Source organism: Emys orbicularis, chromosome 18, assembly GCF_028017835.1.
Source record: "Emys orbicularis isolate rEmyOrb1 chromosome 18, rEmyOrb1.hap1, whole genome shotgun sequence".
Lineage (NCBI taxonomy): Eukaryota > Metazoa > Chordata > Testudines > Emydidae > Emys > Emys orbicularis.
In genome coordinates this window covers 17856304-17872099 of record NC_088700.1, presented here as the reverse complement: position 1 = coordinate 17872099, position 15796 = coordinate 17856304, and positions in this window count along the sequence as shown.

Genomic DNA, 15796 nt, shown 5'->3' with positions numbered 1-15796 from the left:
AGTTCTGTTTCCAAGACGTCGTGTCCCCCCTACTGGCAGTTGAAGCTAGACAAATTCAGACTGGAAATAAGACACACATTCTTAACAGTCCGAGTAATTAACCATTGGGAAAAAAATTCCCAGGATCATTGAGAATTTTCCATCATTGACCGTTTTTAAAATCAAGATTGGATGCTCTTCTAAAAGGTCTGCTAGGATGAGCTAAAAGATTTTGGAGAAGTTCTGGGACCTGTGTGATACAGGAGGTCTGGCTAGATGATCACAGTGGTCCCTTATGGCCTCGCAATCTATGAATGAATCACCAATAGAACTTGGGAGAGAAGTTGAGAGTGGGCCACTGTCTTCTAAAAATACCACATCCCCACTGTTCTGAGCACAGCTACTCTACTACAGATCTCCCACGACCGCTGGCTATCGTGAAGAGCAAACGTTGAATACTGGGAGCAATGTGATCTATTTGGCAATTAAGTGTGATGGGTGCTCAGGCAAGGTTTCCCCCCCAGATATAATCATTGCCCAGTTGGCTAAGAGTATTATGGAAATTCACAATGTCATGGGGTCATAAATTAAGACCAGAAGGGACCATTATGATAATCTAGTCTGACCTCCTGTCTAACCTAGGCCACAGAGCCTCCCATTCCTCAGGTACATTTCAGCTATTGACTACTGCTAAAAGCGTGATCCTGGACTTGATGTATCAATGCTCTGATCTGACAGAAGAAATCCTCTGTTCCTATGGTTCTTATATTTACAATGCATTCAGGGTTATCCCTTCCAGTCCCTAACTCTAGCATATGCTTGGAAAACATTTTGTTTCATTGTCCAAATCCATGAGACTGTCATAGAAAGCTAAAAATGTTGGATTGTTCAAAGTCCTTTGCTGTATTTGTCTCAGTAACTGTTAACACCAGCCTTTTGCCTTCACTTGTTAAAACCTGTTCACCATAATTTTCCTCTTTGTTTTCTCCCGATGAGATTAATGTTTTAGGCAAAAGTTCAGACCTGTTCTTGTTTCTTCCTTTCTGGCTCACCCCAGGCCTGTTCTTGTTTCATCCTATCTACTCACCCCTCCCTAATCACATACTGGTGTTTTAATTTATGTATCAGCATGAAGTGATTCCCTGAATCAGAAGCAAAACAAAAACTGAATCAATGGGGGGTTTTCATAGAATATCAGAGTTGGAAGGGACCTCAGGAGGTCATCTAATCCAACCCCCTACTCAAAGCAGGACCAATCCCCAGACAGATTTTTACCCCAGTTCCCTAAATGGCCCCCTCAAGGATTGAACTCACAACCCTGGGTTTAGCAGCCCAAAGCTCAAACCACTGAGCTATCTCTCCCCCAAAAGAGTGCGGGGGGGGGGGGAGGATTCTCTTTTAAAGAATTCTGGATCAGAGATACACATTTAGGCACTGGTCCATACCAAGCAGGATAGAAGCCCAGGTCTCACTGCCTGCAGCATCCTCTTTTGAGAAATAAACTTTGATGGCAAGATTTGTTTGAGAGAGAGGAGGGAGGGATGGAATTTCATCCTACGTGAAAGTGAAAGAACATTAGACTAGAGAAGGCTGATTTTTAGCATTCCTAAGACTTATAGAACATCAAGACATATGTAGAGAAGGACATAATGGATAGATGGGCCATGGGATGACTGGATTCTAATGGCAGGACACCACAGCTCAAGCTTCTCATGTTCAGAGATTGGGATTCTGGAAAACACTGGTCAGATGTACATTGAATCACATCATATTCTGCGAAAATTGATTCCTGGAGCTTAGGTAGTCAGTGGTGGTTAGGATTTCTGACATAAACTTCACTATCCTATTCTAGAATAATTTAGCCTAGAACAGACCAATATTGACAATAGGATTTGAATGCAGCTTGCCTGTAGCATTGAGGAGTCATGTGTTCTTGGTGGACCCTGATGTGTCACTAATAGTGTACACAACCCCAGGTAGCATCATACAGATGGGAAAGCAGCAACTCAAATGAATCTGCCTCATTAAACATAAATGATCAGGTGATCATGCTTTTATTCAGAGGAATAGATACCTGGATTGAATGGTTTTAGGCCCCAGGAAATATTCAAGCACAGGCATTTGGGAGGAGATGTGTTTCCAGTTAGAGACTAATGATCAAATGAGACGGTGATAAAATTTGCAAGTAATTCAAAGTTGGGAGGTAGAACAAAAACAGAGAGATAAAGATCATATGTACAGATGGATTAGGGTTATGGAGCAACTTCCATATGAGAAGAGGTTAAGAAGACTGGGAGTTTTCAGTTTGGAAAAGAGATGACTAAGGGGGGATATGATAGAGGTCTATAAATTCATGACCGGTGTGGAGAAAGTGAATAAAAAAGTGTTATTTACTCCTTTACATAACACAAGAACCTGGGGTCACCCAATGGAATTAATAGGCATGTGGTTTAAAACAAACAAAAGGTAGCTTCACATAACACACAGTCGATCTGTGGAACTCATTGCCAAAGGATGTTGTGAAGGCCAAAACTATAACTGCGCTCAAAAAAGAATTAGATACGTTCATGGAAGATAGGTCCATCAATGGCTATGGTCAGGGATGCAATTTCTGCTCTGGGTGTCTGCTAGCTCTGACTGCCAGAAGCTGAAAGTGGATGATGGATCACTAGATAGTTGCCCTGTTCTGTTCATTCTCTCTGAAGCACCTGACATTGGACACTATTGGAAGACAGGATATTGGTCTAGATGGACCATTTGTCTTAAGCTTAAGACTGGAACTTATTTGTGCTTATATGTTTACTTGCTTTAACCTGGCAAATAACTCTGATTCCTTTTTCCTAGTTAATAAAATCTTTAGATAGTTTATTACAGGATTGGCTACAAGTGTTGTCTAGTATGAGATCTAAGGTGCAACTGACCTGAGGCAAGTGACTGGTTCTTTGGGACTGGGAGTAAACTGACTATTGCTGTAATGAATCATCTATCTATAAGCTTACCTGGATGGCAAGATAGAAAGTACCCAAGGGGGACTGTCTGTGACTCCATGTTTAGGCTGTTTTAGTGCTTGAGGAGTTCACACTGGATAATTTGTTGATGACATCAAAGTATAGAACTCAGAACCAATTTGCAATTTGTGCCCTGCTTCTTAACAGTCTGCCCTTGAGACACTGCAGGGCAGCTTGGCGGGCTGTAACAGTGTTTTCTACTGGTTAGAGCAGGACATTAGGAATCTTGACTGCCCTTCTTTCTGTATTATCAAATCATTTCCCGCACCCATAAAATAGGGATGACAATACTGTGAAATTCTCAGATGGAAGGCACAGTATATTTTTTTTAGAACTCCAAACAAATTAGAAATGTATCTCAGCTGTAATGTTCTGATGTGAATCCATACGAAAGATTGAGATTTTACAAAAGCGATACAGTAAAGAGGAAAATGAACTATTCACATTGGACACAAAGGTTAGAAGAAGGAATAATGGGCTAAAAATAATATTCAGATAATGGACCTTGGTGGAAGAAAGCTTTTTAAAGGTGGATCAATCAGGGGAATAGGTCTTTGTGTTCATGAAAGGTTGATGGAAAAATTAGTATATAATAGTGTTGGTTCTTTCTACTTGACACTAGATCTGAAAGGTCCCTGCCAGATCCCAGTCCCCTCATTGATGATTTTAGGACAAGTAATCACACAGGGACATTTGTGATCCTAGTCCATTTCATCCCCCTTTGTTATATTGTCTCATCTTTGAGCCAGTGCTCAGAAAAGCTTAGCAGAATAAAAAGATTTAATCAAGCTAGCGTTTAGCCCTTTGTGTCTTCCCTCACCCCATATCTTGAAAGTATTGGGCTTCTAAAACATGAAAGTCTTGACTTCTACATGCCTCTAACCTGTAGTTGGCTCATGTTCAATCTGACTGTTTTATTCTTGTCACCTCGCTCTCATCTTCTCTTTCTCAAGTAAGAAATCAAATGAGAATATTGAAAGTTCCACTTTTTGCAAGAAGCCATTTGTTCTATGCATTCAGTATTTTCTTCTGTTGGCAAATGATTGACACGGACTTGATTTTTATGAATTTGTTCATTTGAAGTTCTCCAGCAAGTGGTTTATGTGAACATAGTTCCACTTACAGTTTACCAGTGACCCATAAAGTATCCTGGCTCCGTTGCTTGGAGTATTTGGTATTTGTAACTTACTGTTCCTGTAGCCTGTTTAGCAGTTAATTTTCTTCCCTGCTTTGATTACTCCCAAACCAATCAAGAGCCCTCAGGATGGCTGCCTGGATGGTTCCTGTATGAATGCTTGAACCAATACCTATTTTAGTGGCTAATGGAGTGCAAATAGGGATTTGTGAGTAACTTTCCCAAAGGATTCTTAACTTTTATGGATGGCAACTGTTGTGTTCTGGCTCCCATCTTATTGATGAAGTTCCTGCTGTTAGATTTGGCTACATCCTCACAGCAGCACAAAGGGGCTGTTATGATCCATTCAGAGGCCAGAGAACTGAAAGGCCCATTCTTAATATCAATGGGAGTCCAACATGAGCAAGGACTTCAGGACAGAGCGCTATAAACATAACGCTTATGGCATATCTACACAGTCCGCAGCAGCAAGTCTTCCAACCCAGGAGAGCAGGACCTGATCCTGCAATCCCTGCTCATATGAGCAGTCCTATGGATTTCAAAGGAATTGATCACACTCATAAGGAGTAGAACTGTACCCCAATAATCTCTAATTAAACATAATTAGACAGTAATTCCAGTACAAATACACTTGAATTACCCACACTTTTTTCTGTGAAGTGCTTCCCAAGGAGAACAGAAAGTCCCTCCTTGTTTAGAATGTGTCTATTGTCAGGATGTTTCTCAAGTGTTGTGTTTATGCCCGAGAAGTAGTAGGATGCAGCTGTTTGAGAGTAAAACCATTGAGCTCGTGCAATATGTCTGCACAGGAAGCAGGTTGCAAGGATGTCGTCCGGTAGCCCCTTCTTTAACTCTTCCTTTGGAGGATGAGGCTGTCTGAACAGCCTCCACTTGACCTGGGAAGACTTCAACCCAAAAGCAGGAGAAGATAATTGAGGAAGCTGCAGTTTTTAATCAAAGTAATTTCAAGTCCCCTTATCAGAAAAATCAGGAAAGGCAGTGACTAGAGCAGTGGACTGGGATGCAGGATAAATGGGTTCTATCCCTAGCTCTGCCACTGACCTGCTGGGTGGCCTTGGGCAAGTCACCGCACCTCTGTGCCTCAGTTTCCCCATCTGAGAAACAGGAATACATATAGTGACCTTTGTAGAGCACTTTGAGATCTATTGGCAGTAATAGCAAACTCTTATAAAGGACAGAACATAGAACACCCTTTACGTTCACCACGTTGAACCAATGCTCTGGTGCAAGGAGGAATGTGACAGTCAAGAACTGGTGACAATTAAAATGTATCAACTTCCTTCCATCCCAGTGATAGTGTCAGAGTTAAGAGCAAGATTGAGACCCACTTTTATCATTTCTTATATTTGTGGCAGGCCTCCCTGGAAGCTGAGGAGACTAAATACAGCTTGAGGTCTCTAGTTAGCTAGAGAGACGACAGAGCATATCCCAAGTGGTTGTATGAGAGGGAGTATAAATAATGATGTGGTGCAGCAGAAAGCTTTTGTCAGCAGAATTGCATTGCTTTTGGCAAATGAATGCCAACAATGCCTTTATACCACACCCCACCACCTTGCAGTCACTATGGCCCAAACTTAGGGAAGCACATAAGCAAGTGCTTAACTTGAACTATGGGTTTAAGTCCCTGTAACATAACATACTCCCCACCCATACTACCCCCCCCTTGTGCTGCTTCCCTATAGCCTGGGCTTAACACAGCCTCCCTTGGGCTCTCCGTCCTGGGGCTTCTCCCTTCTCTGCTGAACTAATACATTTTACCCAGACACTCCACTGGAGCGTGGTTACTGACCCTGCTTCAGAACATCCCACACAGAGCCTAACCTGCTCCTGCAGAGTTCTTCCTTTGCTGCTGCTTCTCTTAGCAGGTTTTCCCCTCACTGCCTCCCTTCCCCAGGGACTCTAGCAGCTTCCCCGAAGGGATCGCCCTGCTTTTTTGTCAGCCCTAGAGCAGGGCTTCCCCCACAGGAAGCCAAGCTGCTGCCTGTGGGTCCTCCTACCTGTTTAAGCCCTATCGCCGCATTCCTACTCACAAGGGCCTGAACCTGCTCCCCATGGGTTCTCCTACCTGCCAGAGATGCCTGCCTTTACCAAGCTCTTCCCACAAACTCAACTCTTTCTTGGGTCTTCCCTGAAGCTTTTCCCATTAACCTACCTGCCCAGATCTGTTTAAGTAGTTCCTCCTGATTCCCTGCAGCTGGGGTCACTAGGTATCATTAAGTTGCCATATCACCATTGTCAGCTGGGCGCTAGCTGCTAGGTCACAGGCAAGGCTTGTCTTAAAAGGCCAGCCAGCCTGTCACAGTCCCATTGACCGTACTGTTAAAGTTATGCCTGGTAACCACGTGCTTACAATGTTTGCTGAAGATGTGTAGTTTCCTAAATTGGGATGTTAATAACAAATACATAATAAAATAAAGTAATAATAAAATAATAATAAATAATAAATTTATTAATATCTGCTAGGGACTTCACCATTGCTACCTATTTTATGTGGAAGTTCGCTCAGATACTATGGGGGTGGGTCTTAGTATAAAACCCCAAGATTATTAATGAATTATTATTAATAAGCTCTTATATAACTTGGGATGAGCATCGCTTTGTGTACACACACACACACACACACACACACACACACACACACGCACACGCACACACTTGCCCTCTGTAACTGAATGTGACATCATTTTAATCCAATATGTCACCCATTCCAGGAAGGTCATGTAAGTTCCACAGGTGGCTGGCGCTGTTGATTCTGAGCATCCCGTCTAGCAGAGGAGGAGATGTAAAATGGAGTCGATGGCACTGAGGAAAGGATACACTTTTGACATGGGAAGGGAAGAGTTCCATGCTTTACTGATTACTACGTAACTCTCCATATAGCGTGGCGAAAACGTGCTACTTTTACTCTACACGTCTAGTCCAGATTGCTAGCTAGGAAACCCTCTTCTCCTAGGTCTGAGTTTGATGAGGCATGTCTGAAGTGCTTTAGGCCATCTCAGGGCTAGTCATTCAGCATAGGATTAGCCCTCTACATCTTTTCTTCCAAATAAAAATGGCATAGACACTGCATAGCTTCTCCTGGTACCCTGGGATAAGCAACAGCCCTGCAGGGCTGTGTGTTAAAATATGCCTGAAGTAAGTACTTGCTGAGCTAATAGAAGCTGTGCTTAGGAAATACATTCATTCATAAAGAAAGATGCCGAGTGGTTACAACAAATGGACCTCCCAGGAAGTGCCAGTTTGAGAATATGTGTCTGCAAAGGCATAATACCTGTTGCCCATGGACTTACCACCTCATTTGCCATTACTGACACAAAACACTGATCTCCCAGGACAGAGGAAAATGAAGTCTTCTGAGTCTTACAGCTAAGTATTACAATTGATTATTATTATTACTATTATTCCTACTAATGCTTATTTGGGTTAGCTACCTTATTTTCTGATCAAAGGAGAACAGAAAAATTGGTTTCCCAGTTAAACAAAGCAAAGAGGAAACCTTTCATTTTTTTACAGCACAAAACAATGGTATCCTGTGTTTATTCAGCACCCTTTACCCAACCTTCTCAAAGCACTTTGCAAATGATCATTAACAAAATATCCCTCCAAGGATTATCATCCCCATTTTGCTGGGGGGAAACCGAGCCACACAGAGGTGACTTGCCCAAAGTTAAAAAGACAGCCAGTCGGTGAGCCAGAAATTGAACCCAGCAGTCCTGGCTCCCAGATACTTTGCTCTATCAACTAGACCTACTTCTCTCGTCCTGCAGCTGTCTACCTGCTGGATTTGTCCCCTGGCAGCTACCCTGCTTGAGCTACAGTGCACTGAGCCTCCTGGCTCTGCCACATCTCGTATTTAAGGTGAAGGTGTGACACTTTCTCTAGGCACCCAGAACTGTGAATCACCTTGTTACCCCTCTGCCTTAGGGAAAAGAGGACTTACTGGGTCCCTGATAGTTATCCACCCAAACAATCTCCCCCAGAGCTCCGCCTGCCTTTACTTTGCCTTGCAGGTAACACTGGGAACCTCACTTCCCAAGCCCCCTGGAGGAGCATTCTGCTGGAGTATCCACCCCCGTCACTGGATACTTACAGAAATTACCAAGTTTGCTAGCTCCAAAGAGAGTGCTCACCCCAGCTTGTTTGATTCAATTAAGAATCCACACTTTGCTTAATTTTACAGCACTGTGATGTACTTATGACAAACAAGGAGAAGGTTATTAACAAAGACAGAGATTTAAGTGATATAAAGAAAGTTTAATGAAGACATATGGTTACAAATAAAAGAAAAGTATTAATGCTTCTAAGAGACTCACCAGCACGTCAGCAGGCTACAATCATTGTCAAAGGTAAGCGTCTCACCTAAAGCAACCACTCAGCATCACCAGCTTTCATGGATACAAAAAGTGCTGTCCTTTTTGCACCCTCGATGGATCACCATATGTCTTTTTGCCTCGCCTTATATTTCCCCCAAACTCACTGTTCTGACCCCAGAGACAAAACAATCCCCCTGTGGTTTTAGTTTCCAGTGTCTTCTTAGGCTGATCTGACATCCCCTCATCAAACTGGCATTTCCTATTGACTTACAAGCAAATGCAGGTCCCATTGTGTTTTGGCTTTTTTAATGCTTCCTTCACATCAGAGACTAGGTAAACAGATAAATCAATCTGCCTTTGTTTGGGACAGATTTGTTTATCAACCCTCCCTGGTTACATGGTTTAAACTTCTTTTTAGTACATACAGACAACTTCTTGAATAGCTTCTGTACATACGTCTCCTAATGCTTATGATGATCAGTATGACATAAGCTTTCATTTGACACCTTACACAACATTCTTTACAAAGCAATACTGTGACTGCAATGTATTAGGTGTAGTGAGTTTGTCAGGCCTGATAGGAGTTGCTGGCACAGAGTAGTGAACCACCAATGGGCCTCCGTGTCACACAAGGCTTCTTCCTGAAGAAAATGTGAGTGTGGAATTCCAGCCTAACGAGCAGAAATTACAACTCAGTTGGATGACTCGTACCCCAGGGAACTGTGTCTACTCACCTTCAAGCTGCAAGTGGCTTGGTTAGAAAGGTCACTGGTTTAACAGGGAGCATTCACCAACCCTACTGGCATAGGAAGATCCAAATAAAACAGCAGTTGTATGGGAGCATTCTGGCCCCGTGGACCCATTGTAATTAGGGTGGCGGGAAGTGGATAGGACAGCATTACTCTCCAGTAATTTCTTTTTGCTAATGTAAGGCTCAACATTGACTGGCTGGAGAGAGAACCACATCCAACCTGGAAGGATGGTCAGGATGGCCGTCCGAATGCCAAAGGGGAGAATGGACAGGAGAAATGGGATAGGGGAATCTTGTAGCATCCATTGTGATGGAAGAGACCAGGTGCCGAGGTTATTAATTATATGGTTATTAATCATATGTATTACAGTAGCTCCAAGATGCACTGACTCAGATCAAGCTCCGATTGTGCTTGGCAATGTGAAGACACCACAGTCTCTGCTCCAAAGAACATACAAACTAAATATACAAGACAGACAAAGGTTAGAAGAAAGGAAGTGCTTTTATCTCCATTTTACAGGTGGGAAAACTGAGGCACTGAGCAATTAAGTCACCTCCCCAAGGCAACACAGAGAGTCAGTGGCGGGGCTGGGTATTGAATGCAGATCTCCTGAATCCTAGTCCAGGACCTTAACCCACAAGAGCATCCTTCCTATCAGGGGAATCTTGCCCCAGGATGCAGGAAAGACCACAGCAGTCATTTGTGGAAGGCTGTTGACTTAGGCTATGTGTACACTGGAAATGCTACAGCAGTACAGCTTCAGCACTGTAGCGCTTCAGTGTAGGCATTTACTACAGCGACAGAAGAATTCCTCCATTGACCTACAGCTGACCACACAAGGACTTAGGTCTCCTTAACTAGGTCATTCAGGAATGTGAATTTTTCACACCTCTGAGCAACGTAGCTGAGTTGACCCAACTTTCTAGTGTAGACCAGCCCTTACACTCCATAGTCTTGATTCTTCTCTCATACTGGCGTAACTGCATTGACTGGCGTGGAGTTAGTCTTGATTTACACTGGTATGAGAGAAAAGCCCTACACCATTGCCCTTCATAGGAAACACCCCAACAAGAGGTTCTGTCCTTAAAGTCATGAACGGTTTTCAAGGGGTAGGACAATGGTTGTCAGAAATCTCAGGCGGTGATGGAGAAAGTCTCACTGCTGAGTTTATGAGAGCTCAGAAGACCTGGGATCTCCCTGGGTTCATACCTATGGAATATGGGAATATTTCACTGCCTGGATCTTATAGCTCTCAGACTTCTGTACGTACCTCAGTGGAAAAGCAACTATAAACTGTAACTAAAATGTAAATGTCTGCAGGAAGCAGACACATACCAGACTACCTGTCCCCTTTGTGCCTCTGTTAACAATTAACAAGCTCTTGGTTTCCATTTTATTCTGTGATCTCATTCATGGATTCATTAGCAGGGGACATAATAAGCCCAGTAGTGAAACACAAAGCAAACCTTAAAAAAAAAGTCAGCTCCCTTCACAAGTTGCAGATGGAAGGGCTTCGTGGCAGTTAAGACACTTGCCACAGACAGCTACTTACTTGGAGATGCAATATTACCTGGGGACTATTACCTGGGGACTAATATTACCATGAGAAGGGTAGCACAGGGGGCTAGAACAAACCATTGACGCAGTAAGGAGTTATGGCCTTACCAAAGTTTGTTGACATCTCTGATGTACATTTAAAGCCAGCTGGTATAAAGTAGTATAGTTCCAGCAAAGTGAATGGATTTGCACCATCTGATAATTTGACTCTCACATTTTAAAATAACCCTCTACTTTCACAAACCACAGAATGACGCACACTCTCAGGTGAAGCTGAGAATAAATACTTTCCCTTTCAAAAAAGTTTTGCAATAATAGTTCAAAACTCTATTGCTCACAGTAATAAAACAGAGGTGTTTGGGGCTAATACTGCTGTGTATCGTAGGAGAGTATGGGGCCAGATCTTCAGCTGGCATAAACTGGTGTAACTCCATTGATGTTGATAGAGTTATTCTGATTTATACTGGAATGTAACTATTCCTGATTTACCTGGGTGTCAGAGAAGAATCAAGTCTGTCCTATCTATCTATCTATCTATCTATCTATCTATCTATCTATCTATCTATCTATCTATCTATCTATCTATCTCACAGTGATCATCATCTGAGTACTGGAGAAAGCAGAGTACATGAAAATGAGCAAATAATGAGAAAAATAAAGTCAATGGAGCATTTTAAACTATTCCAAAATGTTGGTTTGGGCTGAGTTCTAGGAAGGGACCAAGGTATGGAAGGGCTATGAAGACCTCCGTTTTTTGGCAGAAGCTTGCCTTCTCTAGTTCAGAGCTTCCTCTTGCTGTCCTGCCAGGACACACAATTCACTGCCTTAGCTGGTTCATGACACCCACGTGGCTGCTGCATTTTAAAGCTAAGCTGTTGCCATGCTTTGGTCATAAATCACAGTTTAATCATAAATCACTGAGCTGCAGATTTTTTAGCAACTCTGCAGAGTGGGGTTTTTTTTGGGATATGTGGCAGGAAAGGCCATTACTGAAGGGCAGCACTATTGGCTGATGGAGAACAGATAATTTTAGTTCATAATTCTCCCTCCTCGTATCAGCCCAACCTGTGAAATATACACTGTAGCTATAAACATACAGACACGTTGGGCAACAGAAGTGGCTCACCTGCATGACCATTGGAGCTTGTTCTGGCCTCTTCCAGGGCACACTGGTGGCGTAGTCTGAGTAGAACTGGGAAAAAAGTCTCCGTTTTCAAAGAGGGATCTAGTTAGGTGAGGGACCTGAAATTCACAAATGTAAACCTGTGGACAGGGAGACAAACAGATCCTCAGCATGTAACACTGGCCTCTCAGCATTATTGATAAAGCTGTTTCTCATGGCTCCACTTGCTTGCCTCCTGGCTGCATTACTTATTGCTAATGAAACAGGGAGCGGGGTCAAGAAAAAGCTGCTGTGGTGGAGAATCCACCAGACACCCAGGCGCCAACTGTGTGGATCTCCAGCCAGAAGCACTAAGTCCTTTACGGGCACTCTCCTTTCAGAGCTGCCTCTCCTGCCAGCCATGTCAGTACAATCATGTTTCTGAGGGCTGGCAAGAAACCCCTGGTGCTGTGTGACTGCTCTAGTGACAGCCATTGGGAATATTTATTGCTGTGATCAATTAATCCCCAATTTGTACCCTGCCACGTAGCAGAGGGAATGTGTTGCGTACAGTGCTTCTTCCAAGGCACCACCCCATGCTCCTTGGCCCCACTGCTTTTCCCCGCTAGGCCTATGGACTGTGTAGTAAGGTTATGGGGAGGATGGAAGTGGGGATGTGGAGGGAGGGGATTCTCTTCCTGCTGCCTTTCTCCAGTCTGGCTCTTTCCAGAAGTTTTAATCCAATTTGCTGGGGGTGGAGAAATCACTACTCTGCTCTCTCTTCGTTCATTGCTTTGCTATGCAATGTGTTGTACTGTAGCCTGCATCACTAGATGAGGTTGTTAGTGATGAGGTCACATCATAAAAGCAGACAAAAGGAGCACGGGGAGGCATTTTTCCTTGCCTTTCTCTCAATGTTTCCGGAAAAAGCCTATACACCTCTCCTCATATCCTGCCTTTGGCTTCTTCTGGGAACAAAGGGAAACCTCAAAGCAGATGAGATTTAACTTACTTACGTTCTCTGTGGCTAACTTGGATTTCATTAAAGACAGCTGTAATCCCAGACTCCTTTGAATGGGTTAGCTCTGTTCTTGTTCTGCCTTTGTGTCCTTAGAGACCTAATATCAGCAATAATCTTAAACCACAGAGAGAAGGAGTTTGGCATCTGTCACTAGTGGCTAACATAGTCATAAATTCAATATATAGTAATGCAACAGCCTGTAATTAAATCCTGACCGCCAGCTCCCACCTACCTCTTCTCTCCATTTTGCTCAGAAAAGTATGGCCCACTCTAGGCTTAAGCTAGAGACCATAATAAAGCACAGTAAAGAGCAGGTATAAATACCAAGGCAGGTGGGTAGGTAGATAGAGGAGTACAGAAGCCCAGAACTAAGTAAACATGGTGCAAACAGGTGCCTTTCCCATGTTATATAAACTCCAAACTCACCTCTGCACTCATTACTGAGTTTTGGTTCTGTTAACATAGAGATTAAGAACAATAGAACACATTCAGTTTAAGCCTTCTTCCTTGTCTTATCTGCTCATATGGTTCCTCCCTCAGGATTGCTCAGCCCATATCCTAGATCTTCTCCCTCTCAAGAGCCACTCTCACCTCCCTTATGTCCAGCATAACTCTTTTAACCCTTTCCCAGAAGAATCACCACCTAATAATAGGGATGGCAATCACAGATAGCTTGTTACAGATGGGAATCGAATCCCCGTTACCCCAGGGGCTATGTCTACACTACAGATGCTACAGTGGCACAACTACGGTGCTGCAACTGTGCTGCAGTAGCACCATAATGTAGACAGTTGCTACAGCAGCAGAAGGGATATTTCCATCACTGTAGGTAATCCACTCCTTCAAGAAGCGGTGACTAGGTTGACAAAAGAATTCTTCTTTCAGCCTAGCAGTGTCTATACCAGGTCTTAGGTCAGCTTTACTACATCGCTCAGGGGTGTGAATGCAAATCTTTAAGTCACATAGCTAGGTTGACCTAAATTTTAGGTGTAGACCAGGCCATGGTAACGTATGTCCTTCCAGCTTGAGGTTAAGTTGCTTGACATCTGTTTGTGTGGTGGAGCAGGGGAAGCCTGGGTTTCAGGGCACAGGGACTCGGAGTTTTCCTGATTGCTGAGTGGACAGTGGTCCTCTAAAGGCAAGAAGGCCTATGGGGTGGGCTGGGGTGGCGTGTCAACAAATGGGACACCACTGCAGAAGCAGACACTCATCAAATGAACATAGAAACTCACTTTTCATGCAGGAGGAGGTGGCTCCTTTAAATATTTATTTATTTAGGTTTACTAACACCAGGTTAATAAAATGGGATAGTGTGGAGAACTTTCTGCTCTACTACGCACATTCCTGGTCCTGGTGAGACAGGAGGTCTCCACAAAGGCCAAGATGCTTTCAGGGATATCAATCTACAAGCATTGCTACTATTGTATATGCTATTTGCATTACAGAAGCACTGAAGGGCCCCGTGCAGGGATCATGGCCCCATTATTCTAGGCACTGTTAAAAAACAGTCCCTGCCCACAAAAGCTATCAATAGAACTAGACTAGGAGAAGAAACGGACACATAAATGAGGTTGTGGTGGAGGATGGGGTAAGGGTAAAATAAGTATATCATAGCACAATGGAAATCAGTCACGCTCACCTATTTCTACTTTTTATACATAAAATCATCCCTCCTCCCCCCAATTTATGTACAAACATTTGCCCCGAACTTCCTTTACAGAACTTCAGCTGGGGACCTCTTTCATTGCACAGGAAAACACTTGATATCAAACAATAGTAAGTGAAATGAGCCTGTTTTCCTTGGCCTGCAGCATCAATATGAAATACAAGATTCAACGTCTCCAAAATGGATAGAATACATTAGAGTAGGCTTACCACCAATGCCAAGGCCAGTTCCTACTCTTGGTTACACCTGGTCGGATTTCATTGTCTCAAGTGAGACATGCATGGGCGTATCTAAGGCTTTGCGAGATACTTAAGCAGGGGCCTAACTTAAAGCACAGGAGTAGTCCCATAACGGGATAGTGGACACCCAAGTTCACATCCCTGCTCCACATCAGGCAGGGTGGGATTTGAACAAGGGTCTCCTACATTGCATAGGAGTTCCCTAACTACTGGGCTGTTGGATACAAAGGAGAGAGGGTCACTACCTCTTTCACAAGAACTAGGGGTCACCAAATGAAATTAATAGATAGCAGGTTTAAAACAAACAAAAAGGAAATATTTCTTCACACAATGCACAGTCAACCTGCAGGGCTGGCTCCAGGCACCAGCGGAGGAAGCACGTGCCTGGGGCGGCACATGTTAAGGGGCGGCATTCCGTCCAGTCTTGGGAAGCCAGCCCTGTCAACCTGTGGAACTCTTTGCCAGAGGATGTTGTGAAGACCAAGACTATAACAGGATTCAAAAAAGAACTAGGTAAATTCATGGAGGATAGGTCCATCAATGGCTATTAGCCAGCTTGGGCAGGGATGGTGTCCCTAGCCTCTGTTTGCCTGAAGCTGGGAATGGGCGACAGGGGATGGATCACTTGATGATTACCTGCTCTGTTCTTTCCCTTTGGGGCACCTGGTATTGGCCACTGTCGGAAGACAGGATACTGGGCTAGATGGACCTTTGGTATGACCCAGTATGACCGTTCTTATGTTCCTGTGTTCCTCGTCTAAGTATTATAACACCCAAGTCCCCCTCGTGCGTCTAGCCCTGGGAGCATTCTCACTGGCTCTCAGTGATGTAACAGGTATATCCTCAATGCTCCATAACTGGTCAGGTCTACAGCAATCCCATTTTGTAATGCCCTCAAGATACCCCATGCTTTGCCTTGAGAACGGCTATTGTATTGCTTGGCGAGTTGAACGCATGCAGCTGTTGGCCTCATGCCACAATTATTACACCACCTGCATGCAGC